Consider the following 18088-nt stretch of genomic DNA (forward strand, 5'->3'; position numbering starts at 1 on the left):
ATGTAAGAAAGAGATTTTTTACAGTCAGAACAATCAATCAGTGGAAAAACCTCCTCAAGCTTGCAGAAGACCCCCCCATCTTCCCATCCCTGGGGGTTTCCAAGGTGTAACTGGACACAGTGCTAGTTAATGTCATCAAGGTTCCCTTTCCCACCAAAAACTGGACCAGATGAACTTTGGAGGCCCCTTCCAACCTGAGCTCTTCTATGGTTCCATGTTTATTGTATGACTGGACTGCAGGAAAAAAAAAAAGTTTTCTAATATTTTCATTGCCAGCAAATGCTGGCAGTGTTTTAACCTAATTTTTGTTGTGATTGAAGTCCCATTTTGATTTTGCTATTTAACTTCAGTACATTACAAGAATGGACAAAATACATGTGCTGAAGTTTCAATACCTTGGCCTTTCCTGTAAAAGATGAACTAGCTCTTAAGGGATATCTGAGTCTTGGGCTAAGAAATCTCTTAAGATCTCCATTCCACTGAACTTCTGAGGTAAAATAAATGAAAAAAAAAAAAAAAAGGCAAAACAAAACCAAAAACAAAACAAAACCAAAAAACAAAAGTTTTATTTCCAGAAGGAAGTACAGTGTGGGATAAGTCATACTTTTTCATACAGCCAGTCAGTGATTTGCATGCTCTAAAATATAAGTCACATTTTAGGACATAAATGATTCAGATACTAAGCAAGGTCTGGAAATTTTTTTCCACCACTGTTCTCAGGGTATTTAGTATCTTTTCAATGGACATCAAGAGTAGCAAAAGCACCACAGACTTCAGTCAGCTCTGCCAAATTTTCACTTTTACATTTCTCTTGTGTGAAGATATCACGCTCCAATAACAAGGAAGCCTAAGCAAATAGCTACAAACCCAAACAGAGGGAGATCCTTTACTGCAATGTGGGCTATATTCCCTAACTGTAAGAACACCATGACCTCCAGATTCACACAAAATTTGTGTCATATTCTGAAGAAATTTCTAGTGATTTTAGATAATATTATCCACAGCATGTAATTCAGAATTGGTTGCCTGCTTGTGCTATAATGAAAAATATAATGGAACAATTTTGTAAGCCTGTAGGAGTTCAAAGAGCTGTAGAAATCTTTCTGAGACCTTTGAATAAGTAGTGTTCAGATGCTAAATAAAGAGATCCTTGCTATTTTTGAAGGTAGAGTATATCACAGCTATACTGTCTTCATCTAGTGGTATGACAGTAACTGTGTAAAACAGATGTGCCTTTTTTCAGATAAGACTCTTTTATTGACAAGCTGGCATGGACACATAAGCAATGTTTTTCAGCACTTCCTATTGTTATAAACGCAACAGCAAAAATCAGATTAACAAAGAAACAATTTATTAATAAAACGATCCCAATCACCGATAAAAAGAGAAAACCACAAAAGGATTCACAGCGCAGCGCCGGGTGGATGAGGAGACCGCACTCAAAAGCACAGTTTTCCCAAATCCACACAGAGGAAGTCGCAGCTTGGGGTTTTATAGGGGTTTTCATGTCCCGAGGCAGAACAGGTGCCCAGGATAGTCCAAATAGTCCAAATAATTTTCAGATGGGCTTCCCGGATTTGTCGGACTCTGCAGACCGTATTCCGGGAAGATCCTTTCACATGCGGATGGAGCTCGCGGGCTCATGTTTATTTCAATGTGTATTCCTCGGGCGGGGAATTCTCTTTTTTGTTCAGAGAGGAATTTCACTGTCTGGGACTGTCTGGGTGCGATGCCGATTCTTATCTGGGTTGGCTAGTGTCTTTGTTTCTCGTAATGGTCCTTGTCCTGTTCTCTTTGTCTCAGGACTGAGGACGGTGGAAACCTGGTGGGGGGAATAGTTTCTACGGACCATACCTTTTCATTATTATATTAACATCAATCTAACATATCTTGCTATATTCTTTTATCACGAACTTTTACCCAATGTCACATTTATCACACTGTGTTAGTGAGAGAGTTGGGGGTTGTGCTTGGTATAAAGTACGTAATTCAGGATCAGTAAATCCTGTCAGCATCTCCAGGGCAAGACAAAAGTCTAGCTACAGACCAAACACGCAGTCCTACAGCTGGAGGAAACATCCTGCACACATGCTCAGTTGTGCAGGAATGGCCATGTCAGCCATGCTGTACCTCTGGGGTGGAGGGGATCACACTGGCTCCATTGGAAGGTCCTGGAGGATGGGTGGCAGAAGGTGTCCTTTTTAGTAGTCCCTGTCATGGGTTGATTTTGAGAGTGTGAATCACAAAAGGGGACAAGAAAAATTTGTAAAAACTGTACTTCTGAACCCATGATAGCAGTGCCCACTGTAGTCACCAAAAACAAATACCTCCTGCTTAAAACTTGGCACAGACTCATTACAAAAACAAACACAGGAAATCCTGCCAATCTCTCCTGGTGTGCTGCCAGAAGCATGCTAGTACTGAGATCTGGATTGGAACATATTTGAATGTATTGTCCTAGTAAATTTGCACAGATTCTTGACTAGTTTTCTGATACATAAACATCTCCTGACCTTTGGGTATCTCTTCCTAGGAGTGATCATCTTCCTTTGTGTCACCAAGACTGTCACCTCTGTTTCTCATGAAGTAAGGCTCAATGCTACTCTCTCTTGCTAAAATCCAGTCTGGTCGTTGGTGTTGTAGATCAACATGTTCTTTGCCGGTTAAAACCTGGTCTTCATGCTCCAAAGCACCTGATAACCAACCCTCTGCTACTGTTATTTTCACAATCAGCTTCATACAGTCTTCGTGATCTCAGGGAGGCGGCATTTGCATATCACACCATTGTGAGAGACTGAACTGTTACGGGATAATGACTCAAAACATTCCCCCATTTGCAGAGAAACCAGAGTGCTTTGCTGAAATGGAGAAGGTGAGCTTTTAGGTGTGTAATGGCTAATCTCTGGCCTGATAAGACAGAGCTCGAATGATGGGCTATGAGTGAGTTAGGAGACAATCACTGGAGACTGGATGGTGCCTCTTGTCATGCTAAGTTGTCCTCCCTCGAACAAATCACTGGGTTGTAGGGCTTCTCCTCCTCGGATTTTCCTGGGGATTTTCCCCCACCATTTCTTTGGGACTTCCGCCCCCACCAATGGGTCTGGTCTGCAACCACCACTTCGACCAAGACTGCAGCAACCAAATCTCGTCCCTGGGCCTACAGGTGATAAGATCTTTACCCTCTTGTCCTTTCTCTCTCTTTCTCTTCACATGTGCATGTCCTTGGGTGATTTTGCTGCATATTCATATTGCAATGCTTCCATGTTGTTATATAACTATAGATAATAATAATAACCCAAATTGCTACATACCTGTTTTTCTTTGCAACCAAATTGTACTCTAATGAACCCCACATATATATGTTTACAAACACCAACCATTTAGTGTTTTTTCACTCCAATCCACTCCAAGGGATCTATGAACAAGAACTTGGGTTACCCTTGCCTTATGCGGTGGGTTGTAACAACCACACATAGGTGAATGCACCCCATTAGAACATACTGGGATGGAAGCAACAAGGACATGAGTCTGAAGTTATTGACCCAAAATTACCTGAACAAGAACTGGGGAAAAGTTATGTATTTAATTCAAAACGAAAGATTACAAACCCATGTATCTTTGTTTTATTATTATTTCAGGTTTCTTCCAGGATGACTCATCTCTGACCACAAGCCTCATGTTTTTGTTTGTTCTGCTGCTGCAGCTGTTGGTTGCCCATTCTCCAGACTCCCTCAGGCACCACTGCTGTGGAGACTTGCCAGCCCCAGCCTGCACCAAAGAGTCTCAAGAAGTGCCTTTCCTTAAACCTTCATCATCCCCTCTCATTTTCACTTTTTCTTCTTTTGCCCCCACTCATCCTTGCTCAGCTCTTTTGCCTTCAAAACAAATAGGTTGAGGTGACAGGTACAGAAGGAGCACATTTCTTTGCCCTAGTCATACTTACTGCTCTCCCTGCCCATTCTTTGTCCTGTGCTTGAACTGCTCCCACAGAAGTGACTGCACTTTATATAATCAGTTTTGAACTGGCTAGGTTATTCCAAATTGTTGGGCAACCAGAAATAAAAATAGCAGAGGAAGGTAAGTATTTTTGTGATACTAAGTGACTTCTATGCTTGTGCAGTTTTAATGCTGCTATCAATAGCTGGGTTAAAGCCAGCTAAGGGACATTGCTAGAGCAGTCTTGCCTTGCACAACAGATTATATTGCTTTCCTAACAGGATATATAGTGCTTGTTGTCACAGGACTCTAGTCCCCACTCAGGACACACTGTGCCACAACTGTTTCAAGTGTGTAAAGAATTACAGTGGAGAATGGCTGCAATGGTAGCAGACATGAGAGGAACAAAAAGCTCTGTCTTGGAAAAAGTACCAGAGATTGTATGTGCATCACTGACAACTGTACAATCTTACAGACTTCTTCATGGGGGACAAGTAGTCCTTCAGGTGGTTTACAAGTGTACTGGCCTATATGATGCTGGGAAGGGCATGGTTAATCAGTCAGGCTTTAAGGAAAAGGAGTAACAGAAAAGGGTAATATGCAAGAAGCATTAGACAGGAGAGATGTAAAGAGATTTTTTCAGCATTAGGGCAACTAGCAGTGAAATAACAAATTAGGCATGTATTTGCCATTGCTTGCACTGTCCTTTAATTATTATGTGCTTAATTAAAAGTTCTTTTGAAGATGTTATTCTGAAGCACGTGATTTCTCTGAAACCTATTTCTTGACCTCAGAAATAAACCAGTGCAAACAGAAGTCCATCACCAGTATTACTACCCTAGTTGGAGATAGGCTTTTAAAGTCAATTAAACATCCTGAAATAATCATGCTGATGGAAGCTGCAGCTTTCCACAAAACCACACCTACACCACAAACTTTTGCCCTCATAGCTGTAATAGCTGGAGATATTGTTTATGGCCAGCATATTTTTGTTGCCTAGGTGTCTTGTGTGTGAGTTATACCAGGAAACATATGTTTTTCCATGTACGGTATCAGGGAGCAGCAGGGGCCAGTTCCTTCCCAAGGATTGGGGACACAGAGAGATCCCCAGGAGACAGGTCAAGCAGAGGCTTCCTCAGCCAGGGTCCATTCCACTGCCTTCAGTGAGGGAGTTGGCAGGATGAGAGAAAGCCAGGCACAGCTCCCAGCTCAGGGCATCAGGGCACCCCCATGGGGATGGGCTGAGGCCAGGCTGGGATATGTGCTTGCTGGCATGGGTCAGAAATAGGCTTGGTGAGGGGAACTAGGGTCAGATTCAGACCTGTGATTGCCTGGCCCATGTGTTACCTAACCTCTGAAAACCAGAATAAGACTCCTGCACCAATAAGCACCAATTTTTCTGTGTTAAAGAGGGTATCATCTATTTAAGTGCCTGGAAGGTATGGGCGATCGCCCCTCCTAACATCCACCGTGATTGTTACAAGTGAATTGCTAACATACAGCATATTATGGTTTGCCTATTACCATTAAAATCCTCCCCATGTCCCCCAAGTTTCCAAAGTTAGTCCTTGTTTTGGCTGTAGATGTATTCCTCAGCCAGATGTCTCCTCTTTATCTTCTAATGTCCTTGCAAGGAGAATAGTTTCTTCATGCCTTGCTTCTCTGCTAAAGGTCTGCAGGCATAGTGTCTTCTCTGCTAAAAGTTCATAGTCACAGTGTCTTTCTACCAAAAGCTCACAGTTACAGTAGAAATTTAATTAACCTTTTTGGTATCACACGGGCTGAAGGGTGCCCCAGGTGGGGTTGGTCAGGGTTCCTGAGGATGGTGGGTGTCCCCAGGCCCTAGTGTATGGTGTGGTTTGTCCTCAGGGGAGATGGAGTCATGTTTGTTCCCCAGTTCCAGTTGTGTTGGTGTCAGGCACGTATTCCCACTGCAATAGATGCAGTGCTTTCAGTTCAGAGCTGAGTCTGCCTCACACCACGTGCAGGTCTGTGATAAGATGCAGCAATATCTGACACAGTCTTGGGACTGTACTCTCAGGAGCCTAGAGATGCTGACTGCACAGAAGTGTGAGAGCTGTTGGCGGAGCAGCTCTCTCAAGCTCAACATGACCCAAGGCCTGTGACATGCACTGCAATTCTCTTTCCTGGATGTGTTATGAAGGGTGTTCTTCCTCTCAAAGTGAGGTTTTCCCATCACTGAAAAAGAAGCAGTGACAAAAAGACAGATTGCTAGCACTATGCCAAGACCCATCGCTTCCATGCAGTGGATGTACCTGCACCATGAGCTCTGATGTACAGGTACATGTGATGAGTGACAAGGAATTTTAGAGATCTTTACTCAATATCCCTTGCAAAAAAACCATTTTCCCTTGGTAATGTACCCACATGGACACCTCTATAGTCACAACGGAAGGTATATAGGAGCTATGTATAAACAGCTTTATCCATCATTTTCTGTTGCCTTACTGGGCTTTATGAGCACCTCCTCCCAGTGCTCATTATCATTTATGAGCACCTCATATCAACCAGTACACCTAAGTCTTTACTGCTTGCATACTGTACTGCCTCCCGAGTGGGTCCACCCTTTCTAGTGTCTGCTGCTTCTCCTCTCATAGAGATCAGGAAATGAAATAATTTGCAGACTCAGTTATTCACTGGCAATACATGTGACATGCTGCACAGAAGGAAACGCCCTGCTGCACACCAGAGAGAGGCTTGCAAGCTGCCAAGTTTCATTTTCACAGCTGAGTTATTAAAAAAAGATAAGAGTTTAGTTTTCTGTCTCATGACTCTTTTGATAAACATACCCATAGCTTGCCAACAGCTGTAGTAAAGACTGTTGTGCCAGTGTTTAGGTCAGAGTCCCTTCTGAGTCAAAAGCAATAAGTTCCACTTTGTGCATCAGTATTAAAGTGGGTTGGTCCTTGGTTTCTGGGTGCTGCACTGAAACATTCCTAAATAACAATGATAGGCAGTTTGGATGTGTCAGAGACTGGAAAGACTGATGTCTCGAGACATTTTGGGGTGCATGTGTATGGGGGAAGGGGCAGGTCAGGCCTTGTCCTGGTGAGGTGGTGCACTGTCCTGTACATTCTCCCTGCCCTAGAGCCTGTATCCCAGTCTGGCAGTGGCCGCCAATCCGTGGCACACCAGAGGCAATGCTCCATACCTACCTCAGGAGCCCCTAACCCAACTCCTGAGTGGCCAAAAGACAAGAAGTCCCACCTGGGGGAATGGCCCAGGAAGGCCAAGGTATATTGAAGGCTGAACATGAGGCAAGCATATGTCTTGATCCTATCTTCTCTTGGAACTTCTACCTGAACACTGCTTGAACCCAGTAGTGGGTAGCTATATGTGTCCTTTTCTATATCTTTTTTGTCCTTCTCTCTTTCTCCTTCTTCTAATTTCCTCTTCTTGGAATTTTTGAGTAACTTAGAACTAAATGGGTTTAGAGTTTGCTAAGTCGAATGGACCAAGTTAATGCTTTGGGAAGTGTTTCACTTTGACTGAATGTTGCTCTAAGCATTTTGCTAAACTTCTCTGATTTTCTAAAGATGCTGATAAAGTATTTTTTGTTGTTTTGACCTATTGAGCATATCTTGTCACTGTTTCTCTCATGTGCCTAACTCAAGAGTATATGAACAACCGTAAGCCCTTCCAAAAGTCTCATCAAGCAAGTTTTTTTGGGATCTTACAGGAGGTCACATAAAATTCCAGATATATTAGTATCCATCAGCCACTCATTCCTCTCAACATTTATATCATGTTGATTCACTCAGGTACTTTTGCCTGAATAAGAACTCCAAAATCCCACCCATGTACTTTGATTTCCTTAAGTCACTTAGGAAACAAGATTACACTGTATTTTCCCACCTCATGTGGATGCAGCTACAAAACAATTGTGGCTGTATTTTGGCTGCTTTCTTTAGAAGTGGCTTTGCCTATTATTTTGATGCACTCCACTTGGAGCCAAGTGACATAAAATCATATGTGCTAAGGTTAGTATTATTTTGTTTCTCTAGTCTCTAAATGGGTAGCAGGATAATTTAAGTGAAAGAAGATGGATGATAAGCAGAAATCCATTTTTTCTGAGAACGTGATGGGTTGACACCAGGTGACCATCAAAGCCACTCTACCAGTTCTCAGCAGGATTGGAGGGGGGGAATAAAGTGGGAAAAATCCTCATGGGTCAAGAAAAAGGCAGTTTAATAAAGCAAAAACAAAGGCTGAGTGCAGAAGCAAAGGAAAACAAAAGATTTGTTGTCTATATCCCAGCAGGCAATACCCAGACACTTCCTGGGAAGGAGGGTTTTACCATGCATAGTGGTTGCTCTGCCTCCAGCACAGACAATTCTTGTCACTCCTCTGTCACTGAAGAGATCCAGATCCAGTTCTGTGCCCCTGCAGCCTGATGGCACCAGAGTACACTGTACACCAGTGCCTACCAAGGCTTTTTACTTGTGTGGGTCTGATGTGCCAGGCAATCAAATCCACATGGTCCAGTAAGCCTGACCATTCCTTTTCTCCTCCTGGTCACACAGAAGCAAGCAGAGTGTGGCATACAGCCCATGCCTGGGGCTCTCCTTCCCTCCAACAGGGAAGGAGAAGACTAATTTATTGGGGCATGTCTCACTGCCAAAGCACTGACCCATAAGGATGAAGATATACAAAGATGGTCTTCAAAGTTTTGGAGAAGACTTGACTCCAAAAATTGAGGTGTTGATATCTGGGCAATACATCACTGCAAAACTGTTAGAATATGAAGCTGGAGCACTGCCTCCACATAGTCTGTGTGCACAGGACATCCTTTGGATCTTTGGAGACCTCATAATTGTTTAGATTAATGTAGGTGACGTTCATCACCACTAATTCTCTCAGAATGCATGCCTTTGTCTGTGGTAGGTACACATTCCTGGCAAGATCACAAGATGTTCCTTGAATGGGCATCTTGCTCTCACACTTGAGAGGAACCATCTCATCTGTAAATTGCTGACTCTATTCCACTCTCTCAACTCCCTAGTTTCTAGTGAAGGATCCCAGCTGTTGGATGTCCTTACTCTCCAGCTGCTGACTGCTACCCTGTTATCCCAGCATTGGAGCAGCCAGGCAGAAATCCACTCACTTGTCTGGCAGCTATGATCTTTCCACATATCTTGAAATTCTGATGAAGTCAGGGACTGGGTAGTTTCTGTTTCCTGTATGAATTCTCTGACTCCTTTCTCCAATTTGTGTGTGGAAAAAGCATGCTGTGAAAAGCCAGTGTCCACAAAGGAAACAGAGGAATCCTGCAACTTTATTTGAATAAAGGGAGAGAGTCCACTGGGCCATACTCCCTGAGCTCTCTCTTGAGGGCGCAGCCTCCTTTAATCCTAAACTCCCAACCACATGTTGTCCTCTTCTTTTACCCATTTGCTGAAGTACAGCCTTCTTGAGCCACCTCCTCCACATATTCCCCTCTTGAACTCGTATCATCATCTTCCCTTGCAGTTTGGAAGTTCAGATTGTCTGGGTTCTGTGGACTCATCACAAGCTCAGACCATCTGGGATCTGCAATGGACTTGTTGCAGACCCATTTCTCCATATTACCCTAAAGTCCAGAAGTTCAAGCTGGATCAAAATGCTTGGGTTCTGTAATAAACTTGCAGGGCTTGATGTTCCTAGAGACACTAGACCCATTTTGAAGACATTAACACCCACTTCTCCTGAAGATCCCCACAGCTGTTCTTTCAACACCTGATTGGTTCTTTCAAACCTAGGCCTTAGTGAAGACATTAAGACCCATGTCTCCTACCATTAGTGAAGAGCCCAAACCCCATCTTCCAGATTGAGTCATTTAGAAGACATTAGTGCCCATTCTTTTAGTCATTTGTCAAACCACCAGCTTCTTGATCAGATCTTTCCTCTTCTTCCTCCTCCTTTACTATTTGACAATATGGATCCATTGTTTTCTTCATCCACTGTTTCTTTCTCAGTACTGGGAGAATTGCTGTGGCTGGTGTTTGGGTTCCTGTCTCAACTATGTTCCTCTGAGAGTACTGAACTGTGGCCCCATAGGCACAGACCAGGACACAGTACAGTACCAGAAGCCTCTGGTTTTCACTGGGATAGGCAAGGCACCTTTCTATCAGTTTGTGGCATGTCAGTTTGCCCGGGTAACCTGCCTCTTCAGGTGTGAATTTCCAGGATTTGCTAGGTGATAACTGCCCCAGAAACCTGCCCAAATCCTTCCACACACCTTGCCACTCCAGGACTAGCTGTCCCAGGGCATATTTCAGTATCGCCTCATCCAAAAATTGTCTTCTCCTAGATCAGGATGACGCCGGATTCCACAAACCCCATAACATGCTAACAGTGTTAAAAAGTAGCATTAAACTACTCATGTAAGCTCATGTAAGGATGAACAAGGATCTCTGAGGCCTGCATAATAAAACTATCTGCATTATTCCTGGATATGGAGAGGGATATGTATTTCCTCATGCTCACCACAAGATACTTCCTCCAGAAGAGCAAGGCCAGAAATGCCAGAGCAAAGGACAGAGCCATTGTTTTTATTAATGTGTTCTCAAGCTCAATTAAATAAAGACATAAGCAGTGCAGCCAACAATCTCTGTGACTTGCATAGGAGCTTGACACTGAATAGCCACTATAGCTATAGCACACATCATACAAAACTCTTGTCATCTCTTGCCCCATCCCTGGCATCAAAAGGACTGTGGTGGACTCACCTTGTCTGGAAATCAAGAGGCCATCAAGCTGCTCTGTCACTTCCCTCCTCAGCAGGATCGAGGGGGAAGGAATTAAGATGGAAAAAACCCTCACAGGTCAACATAAAGGCAGTTTAATAAAACGGAAGCTCAAGCAAAGGTAAGAAACTCCAAAAGATTGTTCTCTACTTCCCATCAGCAGGCAACATCCGGTGATGTCCTGGGAAGCAGCGCTTCAGCATGTTGCTCTGGAAGTCAAATGTAAATAATGAATGTTCCACCTTCCTACTCCTTTCTATTAGCTTTTTATATTTGAATAGGCATCGCATGCTCTGGAATATCCTTTTGGTCACTTAAGGCCAGCTGTCCTCACAAGATCTCGCCCACCCCAGCCTGGTGCTGAAGGAGGAATGTTGGAGAGATGAGTGGCCAAAGCACTGGTGTGTTACCAACACCTTTTGGCTCCCAGAGCAAAGCACAGCACGGTGGGTGTTGCTGGCACTGAAACTAAGACTCAATGCCAGAGAAAAACTCGGTTAAAAATGCGGTTTTCACAGAGGGGTGAATTACTGAACAATCTCCTGCAAAGTATTAATTTCTGATTTACTGATCCACTTTTCACGGTGTGAAAAGGCCACGGGAAACGATAAATTAGCAAACAATTGCATCGCAGGAGGAGAGAAGCCTTCATTCATTCTCCAGGTGATCCTTGCGGACTGCGAGACCACAGAAGCCACAGGGGCCACAGGGGCCACAGGGGCCACAGGAGCCACGGGGGCTACAGGGGCCTCGGGGGCCACAGGGGCCACAGGAGCCACAGGAGCCACGGGGGCCACAGGGGCCACAGGAGCCACGGGGGCCACAGCAGCCACAGGAGCCACAGGAGCCACAGGAGCCACGGGAGCCACGGGGGCCACAGGAGCCACAGGGGCCTCCCCCGAGGGGGGCCGTGGTGAGACGCCGCAGGGACAGCGCGGCCCCTCAGGACGCGGGGGTGCCCCTGGCTACGTCATTTTAAAAAATGGCACTGTCCACACTTCCCGCGGAGCCCGGAGACATCCCGGCCACACTTCCCGAACGTTCCGGCGGGGAGATGGACGCCCGGCGCCTCCCACCCCCCCACGCTCCCTGGGCACGTCCCCCACCGGCGGGGCGGCCTGGTTTCGGTTCCCCGAACGCCGTGGGTTTGTTTCGATTCCCCCACTCCCACTCTCATTCCCACTCCCACTCCCACGGTGACGCGGGCGGCGGGGGCGGGCCGCGGGGCGGGGAGTTTAAGGGCGACAAGCGGCGCTGGCCCCGGCAGGAGGCGGCGGGTCGGATGGGCGGGCAGGGCAGGCAGGTAGGTCGGAGCGCTTTCCCTTGTGGCCGCCCCTCAGGGCCCCCTCAGCCGCCCCGGGGAGGGCAGCGCCGGTCCGGGCGGGATGCGGGGGTTCGGTGGGATCTGCCCGCGCCCCCCGCGCCGCTCCATCGATGCCTCTTCACGGGGGCAGCCGCGGCCTCTGAGGGTGGGTGGCTCGGATCCCATCTCGGTGGAGCTTCCTGTGTTTTGGAGCAGTTCCGGAGAGAGGACGCGCTGCCCCACCGGGAGCGCGGGTGCGGGATTCGGCGTGTGGGCAGCGCTGGGTGGCCGTGCTGGTTGGGAAACCCGCCAGGGAATGTGTGGGGTGGCTGAAGGGAAAGGAGAGGAGGGCATTCTTGCTCCTGCCAGGCATCTGTGGGTGTGTGTTGGCCTGGTGTGGTTTGCGGGGGAGATGGGATGCCGTGTCCGTGCTTGGAAAGAAGAGGGAGAACTCTTCCAGCGTAGCCCGAGGCGAAGCATTGTCCTCAGTGGTTTTGGATCCTTTCCCTGAAAAGCAGAACGTTTGTACAAGGTCGCGGAGTGGTCACTTAACAAAACAGACGCTTTCGACTGGAAAGGAGTTTGAGCACAGCGTGCACTGCAGGAGAATAAATGCAGAAGAATCTCTCACCAGCTTTTGCAGGTTTTTTTAGCGATTTGCAGAGAGTTAACTCCAGATTTATTGCGCATGGAAAGAGGCTTTGCTTTCCCATGAAAACATGCCTGAGGGAGTATTTCCTATCAGTGTTTTTTACCAACATGCAATTAAATTTGTCAAGCACTGGCTGTGAACTGCACAAGCTTGAAAACCTTGATGCCAGGGCAGTCTTGGTCTCTTGGTCTTGGGGTGTTTTTCGTTTGTTTTTTCCTCATTCCAGAGTCAATACCCTCTGGAGTGAATCTGTATGAAGGAAATATGCGGGCTGTTTGTTGCCGTGTCTCTTACCCGGTCATAGAATCATAGGAAATGCTGAGTTGGAAGAGACTTATCAGGATCATTGAGTCCAAGTCCCGGCCCCGCACAGGACACCCACCCCAATAATCACACCGTGTGCCTTAAGCGCACATGAGCCTTGTCCAAATGCTTCTTAACTCAGCCAGCCTTGGTGCTGTGACCGTTTCCCTGCGCAGCCTCTTTCTAATATCCAGTCTAAACTTTCCCTGACTCAGCTTCAGTCCGTCCTGTCAATCTCTGTCGCTGGTCACGGGAGTGAAGAGATCAGAGCCTGCCCCTCCTCTTTCTCTCATGAGGAAGTTGCAGAGTGCAAAGAGACCTCCCCTCAGTCTCCTTCTGAACAAACCAAGTGACTTCAGCCGCTCCCCGTGCAGGCTCCTCTTCAGACCCTTTGCCATCCTCGTGGTCTCCTCCGGATGCTCTCTAATAGCTTAATGTTTTTATTATTTTGTGGTGCCCAAAACTGGGCAGCAGTATTCAAGGTGAGGCCACACCAGTGCAAAGAAAAGCAGGACAATGATGAGAGGAACATTGGCAGGCTGAGCAAACAACTGCAGCAGTGTAAACAACTCCCTCTTGGCCTGAGTTAGGTCTTGTATGGCTGAGCTAGACTAGGGATTTCAAGATTTTTGTTATTTCAGAGAGAAACAGAAAGATTAACTTTTCCTACTGTTGTGAGATTTTGGTGGGTTTTGTGCTGACACAGTAATGACACTGCAAACAGAATATTGAACATGCTTTTGCATAATTTTTTTGTATTTAAAATGGAAAATGCAAGTCCTTTCTTAATTTACTGGAAATCATAGGTATTTGTATGTATAAACAGATGTGTTTCTTGAAAAAGCAGCTCCAGACATGGCTCAACTGAACGTTTTCTTAGGTTTGACTTGTTACTGGTAGGTTACAAAGAGGGAAGAATCACTTGAAGCTGAAGGCAAAGAAGCCTGTTTTGTTTTTTTTCTCCTACCAAAACAGGATGTGCTGAGGAGCAAGGCCAGACCTGTTGCTGCTGCAAGCTGTGAAACAGTCTTCAAGGAAGGCTAGTCACATGTGCTTGGCCTGAGTTCAGCTTGCAAGGAAAGGAGGAAGGATGTTCTGAGGTGTCATCCAGTTTTGGCTGGGACAGAGTTAATTTTCTTCCTAGTAGCTGGTAGGGTGCTGTGCTTTGGATTTAAGATGAGAATAATGTTGATAAAACAATGATGTTTTTGTTGTTGCTAAGCAGTGCTTACCCTATGTCAAGCATTTTTCAGCTTGTCCCACCAGTGGGGAGGCCAGGTGAGGGCACAGAAAGCTGGGAAGGGATGCAGCTGGGACAGCTAACTGGAACTGTCCAGAGGGGTATTCCATACCATAGGATGTCACATCAGTCTGTCAGGTTCCTGTTGCCTCCATGGGTGTGAAACTCTTGTTTCCTGGAGTCTAAAGTAGGTACAGAGCTGGTGTACTGTGTGCACCCATTTCTTTTTGTGAAGGGTGTTGTCTTGTTCCTGCTCATGTGCTTCTGATGTCCATTTCTTTGCTATGTCACTTCCTTGCCTAGTACATTTCCTCTGTGCAAGTGAACCACAAACCCCTGATCTAAAAATTAGTAACATTTCTGTGTTAATTTCTTGAGGTTTTGCATGGATTTCTGCTTGTCAGCAAGGCTGGGTCCCGTTGCTGTAGTCCTGTTTGGTCCAGGTTGTGCATCTGAAGAGGAGCTGAGCTGCTAAGCTGTGTCAGCTATGAGTTTGTTTGGAGACATCAGGTGGCCTGGCTTTGTTATTAATAACAATTCCTTTCTGACAGTTTGCACAAACAGAAAGCAACATACAGTGGTAATCTGAAAAAGGAGGACCTTGGGAGGTCTGAACAGGGCCCTAGCCCAGAGTCTTGTGTGTGTATTTTGCTTATACCCCTTGTTTCATTCAGACCTTGCACAAATCTTCCCTGTCTGGTTTGTATGTGGTGTTTGAGGTTTTAACAGGCCTTTGGGACATCTGTGCTAATTTCATCCTGGGCTGCCTTTGCCAAATGTTGATAAGGATATTTGCCTTTTTTGTGACAATGCCTGTGCCCTACGATCATCAGTTTACCACAGAGCACATTTCCAAGGAAAAGCTTGGTATAAAATGAAGAGCAGCCTGGGATGTTCTGTCTCACTCTGTGCTCTCTCACCCCAGCCATTCCTTTTGAAAGCACAGCCAGAACTTAGAAGTCTCACAACTAAGTTCCAAAATATGGAAATAGTGCTTGCCTGCTAGATCCATTTCAGGTGAGAATTCCTACTCAATAGTGAGAGATGCTTTGTGCTGTCAAGGTGTGCAGATTCAGTGTGGTACTGCATCGTTGAAGCTACAGAACAGTAGCCTGAATTCCCCTAGTACTGCTTCTGCCTGAATACTTAGGAAGGAAGAGTATCTAGAGAAGCAAAATTCTGTAAGTGGTATTGAGGGTTGGTTGTGTCCAGTGATGAAGGTTGTGTACAGGTCTCCAGCTCAGACTGAAACAACCCAATAAAATGTTCTCTCTATTCACTTTTTATTACCTGGGAAATGGTTTTCTTTGTCTTTCTAGAGGCAAACAGCTCCAGAGATGCATGCTGTCTTTATCTTTGGAGTACTGTGATGTATAGGATGCTGATTGGCCATAGAGCCCAGACGCAATAAAGAAACTTCATTTGGTCCAATTTGTGCTGAGTTCAGGACAACATTCTGATAAGAAGCTATCACTATGCTGTTCTGCTTGTCCTTATATAATCCAAAACTGCTCTAGAATCTCATTCGTTATTTTCCAAGTGGTGCTGGCTTTTACTGGGAGCAAATGGTCTTTGGCAGTTCCAAGGTCTGGTATAAATCTGACAAGGTGACTTCTTACAGAATTTTTTTTTTTTTTTTTTTTTTTTTTTTTTTTGTTATTTTGTAGGGCTGAGTGAGAATCTGCCTATAGATAAGGCTACCTCTATCTGTAGGGATATCTGAAGATATCCCTAATGATAGGGATGTCTAATGACAAACTCTAAATTGGAGGCTCTTCATTTGAGTTGACCAGTTTCTCCAACATGACCTGACATTTTACAAGGGCTAAGTATGAGATCTTCATTGTCATCTTCTTCAGTATCTCCCTTCATGAGATACTGGCTGAACATTCATTTGGAATATTGTTCAGGTAGTCACAATTGCCCACTATGACCTTTTTCAGACTAACAGCTTCTTCCTCTCTTCTGCATGAGATTTCCAGATGTGTCCACTTGTAGCCTGGTCAGTTATAAGCTGTTCATTTTTGTCTCTGCTGTTTCTTCAATGCCTCCTCTGAAAGTACAGGTGATTTCCAGATTTTTCATTTGACTTTTCAGCATGCAGTGGAAAACTGAGAGAAGTAAAATTTTCCCTGCTTTTCACTGTCAAGGTTAGGCTTATACACGTTGAAAGGAGACTGTGTTTTCTAAATATGGCTTTGGTAGCTGTTGTCAGGAAAACAGGTAAAACTGCCTAGCATGCAGGGCACTGCCATAGTTACGGCCACTTACAGCCTTCTTGGCCTGCATTTTTCCTTCTTTTATTGGGTCTGCTCTGACTTTCACATACATCTATATCAGATCATGAGGAAAGTGTCATTTGGAAGACCTGAATGCAGTGTCCTGGTGCTGGGTGACTGCAGGGCTGTCTGCAGGGATCGTGCCAGTGGTGGGCATGCGGCTGCAGGGTGATAGAAGGGGTGACATGATGGCTTTTTCTTGGTGGCATCATGCTCCTGGAGCCAGCATGCTTTCGTTGAAAGAGAGCTAATGGAGCCCTGAGGTCATGTTGAGTAAACATGAATTATTCGAATGCTGATGAAATGTATTTGGTTGTAACTCAGCCACAGTGTAGATGCATTGTTGGGCTTTTTCTCTCGCTGCCTTTTGCCAGTTTGTAATGTCTGCCTTTTGGGTTAAGGAGGAGGAAGGGATGATTTGTCTGCTTAATAGGACCAAGGAAAACACAGTCTTTAGAAGTCAGATTCCCTGTAAATAGGAGGATTCTTATTTTTCATCATTCTTTTAATTCAGATGCAGAGCTCCTAAGATTGCTATACTTCATTTGTTCCACACATTATGGAAATCTACTGTGCCTGGGGAATAAAAACATTATTCCACTGAGTAATGCCATAAGGATGGATCCTTAAAGCTTAACTTTCAGGATCAAAGATAATTAAAAGAATGGCTGTGAAGACTTTCTATTTTTTTTTCTGTGAATTAAAGAGTGTCATTGCAGTTTCTCTTTTTAAATTGTGTAAAGCAGATGCAGACAGAAAAACCAAAGGCTTGGGTTCACTCTCAGATTTCTAAAGCTTTTAGCACTGCCAGTTTCAGATGTTCAAAAAGCGCAAGCTGGCCTCTTGAGACCCATCTCTGGCATAAGGAACACAACATTTTTCAATAGTGACAAATGGCTTTTCTGGGCAGTCTCCATTTGTGTTTTCAAAATTATCTTCTGAAGCGAGAGGAATCAAAACTTTGCATTGTAACCACTTTAAAGCTGCCCTGCTTCTGACAGCAGTCTGACTGAAGTAGTTCGGTGGGACACTGACCAGCACAGTAACATAAGAGTTGATGACACATAAAGTAAATGTGAATTTTGACCACTGGCAGCAGTAGGGTTTGCTGGTAGATAGTTTCTGACTTAACTGTATAATCTTTTGTTTTAATTCAGTGAGTAAAAATTAATGTGTTTCATTTTGCTGTCACATTTTTGCTGGTGGTCTCAGGAGTCATAAAAAAAGTAAACACAATAGACCATGTTATCTGTTTGATTTTTTTTGTTTGTTTTGTGTCTGTGAATGATAAGGTCTCAACAATGCACTGGGAAGGGTTTTTACAGACTTTAAAGTGTCCACACATCTTTATATGTTTCGTGGACTCCATAGCTTAGGAGAAATCCCTGCTTCATGATGGCTGGGATGGAGTTAATTTTCTTGGTAGTAGCTGGTGTTGTTTTTACAAGCAAAACAATGCTGATAGCACAGTAATGTTTTAGTTGTTGCTGAGCACTGTTTGCAGAGTGTTTGCGCCTTCTCTGTTCTTCACTCAGCCTCCCAGTGAATAGATTTGGGGTGCACAAGAGGTTGGGAGGAGGCACAGCCGGGCATATGACCCAAACTGACTGAAGGGATAATCTGTGCCAT

General features: G+C 44.9%; 1 protein-coding gene across 1 annotated transcript in view; it reads left to right on the forward strand.

Moving 5' to 3' along the window:
• The first annotated feature begins 11933 nt into the window (after window positions 1-11933).
• The window catches only part of TRANK1 (tetratricopeptide repeat and ankyrin repeat containing 1), a 50309-nt gene continuing 44154 nt past the window's right edge, over window positions 11934-18088 (forward strand). The window contains exon 1 of the mRNA XM_083857024.1: window positions 11934-11985. The gene's annotated coding sequence lies outside the window, so the exon portion shown is untranslated. The remainder of the gene's footprint in view (window positions 11986-18088) is intronic.

The sequence above is a fragment of the Zosterops lateralis genome (assembly GCF_965231275.1).
Source record: "Zosterops lateralis genome assembly, chromosome: 1".
NCBI classification, from domain to species: domain Eukaryota; kingdom Metazoa; phylum Chordata; class Aves; order Passeriformes; family Zosteropidae; genus Zosterops; species Zosterops lateralis.